Here is a 4,941-nt window from a genome sequence, read left to right on the forward strand (position 1 = left end):
CAATGAGGTAACCATGCATCAAGCTAAGTTAATAATTAATTACCTCTCTGACTGCTGTTGGTACAAAGGTCGGATCTAAACGGCTTCCTTTAATGTGAGTTGGCTCTTTTGGGTTGAAATGAATATCTGGTATTTCTTTCAGTGTTAACCATGTGTTCCTCTGGACGTTTGTGTAGCCTAAACTTTTGCCAGCTGGGAAACCTTATATTTTTGTGCATTTTTCTTTGTATTTATTTATATGTACAAGAGTTCTTACACTCTTGTACTATTAGGTACAACTATATCATCTATATATTAGATCATCTAGGTATAATATAGTGCTATAGTGTAGCGCCTAAATCATCTAAGCATTATACTTTATCATCATAATGCCTTAAGAGAGTTTCCTGCAACAATACAATGTTAATGTCATCTCTCTGTAAGCTTTCGTGTAAAGGAGGATGTTGTGCTTGAGATCTTGGGCAAGTGTCCTGTCTGTATGTTCTATTATTATTGCGTCTTGAATATCTTCTGTTGGTACTATCGTAGTTGCTGCATGTACCATCTGTGTGTTCTGCTGTAGTGTCTCCTGCAGAATTCGATAGTTAGTGTATCTGGTGGGGTTCCTGTTGTTATTTCAGTTGGTAGTTAATATTGTGAGGTAGATTATGCGTCTGGGTTTTTATTTGTGAATTGATCGTGTCATGGTTAACATGCTCTGGTGTGTGTGTGGGTGGGTATTGTAGGGGGTATGGGTAATGGTGGGTAGACGGGTGTGTTCGTTCCAGGGTGGGTGGTAGACTAGTATGTAGGTCCCAGGGTGGACGGCCCACGAGATGGGTATAGGGTGAACAATAAATAAATGAAATAAAAAGGAGGTGAGCGGTAGAGTTGTTAACGTGTTAGTTCAAAGTCAACGGCTTAGTGGACCTGCGCATGTCATAACATGATGCAATACTTGCTCGTTGCCCATTCTTAAGTAACCATTTATATTTTGTATGAACATTTAGTTACATCTGCATTTATGCAGCTACCCCCTGGACTATGTGAAGGCTTACATAGTGATGCTAAAAAAATCCCTATCTCACAGGAAGTCTAGTCGCACAAGGCCATGTGATAATTAAGTAGCCTACATTTCCTTACCTTGTGGTTACCTTGCAATGATTTAGGGGCTTAGCGGATCCTAGGGATCAATTTGCTTAAATTGTTAACTTCTCGGTGGATATTGTACACATTTAACTGAAATTGTATAGTTTATAAACATGTCCATTGAGATGGTCAAGAACTCTTGGAGATCACAATCAGACCAGGGTTGTTGATGGAGCCTAGTCGATTATTTTAAAAGTAGAACATTTGGGACGGAATCCAAGAGCTAAAGCAGTATCAAAGCACCTGACATCAAAGGCTGAAGGGTGAACCTATTAGATTAGACTCAGGAGCAGAAGCATAAGTTTCTTTCACCCTGAATGCCCCTGTTACCTAGCAGTAAATAGGTACCTGGTAGTTAGTCAGCTGTCACGGGCTGCTTCCTGGGGTGTGTGTGTGGTGTGGAAAAAAAAGTAGTTAGTAAACAGTTGATAGGCGGGCCGAAAGAGCAAAGCTCAAGCCACGCAAGCACAACTAGGTGAATACAACTTGTTAAACAACTGCAATACGATGTTGTGGATTACAGAAATCAATGTTGCAAGGCAACCGTGGATTCCACCCCCCCCCCACCTCACCCTAACTCCACTGAAAAGTAAGGAAACTGGCCGAGTGCACTTGAGCACACACACATAAATGCCTTGAAGCGCCAAACTTCCTGCACTCGACTCCTCAGCCTTAGGTAGAGTTAGAAACTTGTCAACACACAACAAGCGTTTCAGAATCTTCTTTGTACGGATCTCGTCTCACATAATAATAATAATAATAATAATAATAATAATAATACTAATAATAAAAATAATAATAATAATAATAATAATAAAAATAATAATAACAATAATAATAATTATTATTATTATGTTTATTCATGTAAAAGTACATACATACAAAATGAATTAAAAGCAAAACGTTGGATTTCAAGATAGAGCTAGTACATAGAAAGCCACTAATACGCAACAGCGTTTCGGGCATGGTGTGGGTAAAACACTTACACTAAAACTTAAAACTAATTGACATCAAAAGCATAAATTAAATTGAAAAAAGGCAAAAAAAAAGAACAAAGAATGATAATAATTACATGATGGATGGAACAGCGGAAATTGAAACAGAACAGCAGAAGTAATTTTAACGAAATAAACAGAAGACTACAATATCTTCAAGTTTATACATGGCGGATATCAGCAGTTAAACAAGTTGGTCAATAATCAATATTATTTGAAAATGGCAAGACATAGGTTGACATTTAGAGAGTAAGGTAGGTTTCATGGAGTAGTACTTAGTTTTTCTCTTAAACTGGTTGAGAGATGAGGGCAGTCTTTGAAGTGATTGGGAAGGTCATTCCACATTCTGAGGGTGTGGATGTTATCCAATATGAGGATACAGACACAGTAACTAAAGTCGCATGTAATAAACTTGTAATTGAACTAGATCAAGGTATTCATATCCCTCTTGTCAAACCCATATAACTCCAAACAAAACTAGATCTTGCTGAAGAACAATTATAACTTGACACCCAAAGGGCACAAAACACTAGTATAAAAAGCTATATATGTTTATGAGCTGAGGACTATATGTCCACCTCCAGACTGTGACATTGCAATTGGCCAGAATTGGGCTGAAACATCGTTATTTATGACAGGTATAACAACTGTTGCATTCATTCACGGATATTGGCTGATATTCTCGCACGGTACCCAAAGTTTGCTGGTGCAGGCTATAGTAGACTGTAGCCTCATAACCCATAGTTTTCCATGACGTTGTATGTGAGTAACCATCCTGTGAGATGGGGATAATAGATGAACTGATAGCTAGCATTATCTATGATCCTCATCTAGAATAGGGTAGCAGCAGCACACTGCTATGTGCATTTTTATTTATTTATTTATTTATTTATTTATTTATATACAGGAAGGTACATTGGGTTTTTGAGGATACATAGCATGGTATTTACAATCTTGTAAAGCCACTAGTACGCGCAGCGTTTCAGGCAGGTCCTTAATCTAACAGATAATTTTAGGTAGGTAAATTCTAGCAGAATTAATAAAATGGTAAATAGGTACATTGCAAGAAAATAGAAGAATGAGATGGGAGAGATTAGTAGGTATATTAAAGCACATTGGTAGCTCTTGACTGATTGCATTTTTTTTCCTACCACAAACGTGACCACACATTTACAATACTAACCAGCATATATACATTTTCTTCTGTCCTCCACGAACAGGGTTAGAGATGTGTTAAACATATAGTTCAAGGGTTTATTGAACAATCAACCACAGAAGGTGATTCGGTGCTTTTAAAATGCTAAGATAACCTACGTACGTAAATACATAGATACACAGATTTACGTATGCCCTACATAAAGTGTTCGATGTGTCTTTTACATAGTGTCATTAATGTGCATTTACAAAGGTGAAATGTAATTCTGATCAGCTTCCATATATACTTTATACACATACATATGCATATACATACACACACACACACACACATATATGTACACATACATATATACATACATGTATACATACATAAATACACACATGCATTCACATATATTTGTCTCTTTTACTCTGACAGAGTGAGATAACTGATAGAGAAATTAGTGTGCAATTAAGCACTTAATCACTGAAGGAGATGAAGGTGCTTTTACAAGCTCAGGTTATATAGTTACATCACATACATACATTATATAATTGATACGTTACATGGTTAATCTTTGGTACAAGTCCAATATATCATCAAGCGTTCTTGTACTCATATAGTAATTACACAGTTCAGCATACCTTAGCCCAGGAGGGCGAAAGACAGTCAATATGGGACATTCTACAATATAATGTTCAAGAGAGTGCACTGATTGCATTGACAATCTGATTGATTGCATTTTTAATAATAATAAAACAATAATTGGATACTGTAGGATTAATTTGTAAATGTAATGGCAGTAAGATATCTTAGAAGGATATGCCGTTTCTGTCTATATGCATTGAGAGTTTACATTAGGCATTTACATTATCTATGTTCAGGATAATTAAATGTTTCGTTCTCTATTTATGCTTTCCGAAGTTACAACATGAAACTAATTGATAATTCAGTGAAAACTGTCAGGAATATGCTAGGTGTATGAAAAATAAAATGTGTAATGCATTCTAACGGCAAAAAAAATAAGTAAAGACAATTATAATATTCATGTTTGTAAATAATATACAGATACATTCAACATAAAATGAAAAGTCCGAGCATGCTTAACTCACTCAAAAGTCCAAGCATGCTTAACTCACTCAAAAGTCCAAGCATGCTTAACTCACTCAAAAGTCCAAGCATGCTTAACTCACTCAAAAGTCCAAGCATGCTTAACTCACTCAAAAGTCCAAGCATGCTTAACTCACTCAAAAGTCCAAGCATGCTTAACTCACTCAAAAGTCCAAGCATGCTTAACTCACTCAAAAGTCCGAGCATGCTTAAGGGGGCACGGGGTAGGATATTAAAAGTTGTTCAAGTGCAATCAATATTTATTGACGTTTTATATGTAAAAAGGGCTGCAACTGGTCCAAGTTTCAGCATCGCAGCCTAAATAGAAAGGGAGAAAAAAAATAGGTATTTTAGACGATTTTTCAACGTGTTACCACAAACACAAGTGTCAACCGAAATCATGTCCATGACACTCAGCTATCACATTAGCATATAATAAAGGTTTTGTTGCCAGATTTCTATCCCAAATGTAATTTAGTGCAATAATACAAATTTTCCAAGTTTCCCTAAAAAATTCTGCAACAAAATGATGTTTATAAATATTTATAAAATCAATAAATGGACTTAGAA

The sequence above is a fragment of the Procambarus clarkii genome, chromosome 52, assembly GCF_040958095.1.
Source record: "Procambarus clarkii isolate CNS0578487 chromosome 52, FALCON_Pclarkii_2.0, whole genome shotgun sequence".
Taxonomy (NCBI): domain Eukaryota; kingdom Metazoa; phylum Arthropoda; class Malacostraca; order Decapoda; family Cambaridae; genus Procambarus; species Procambarus clarkii.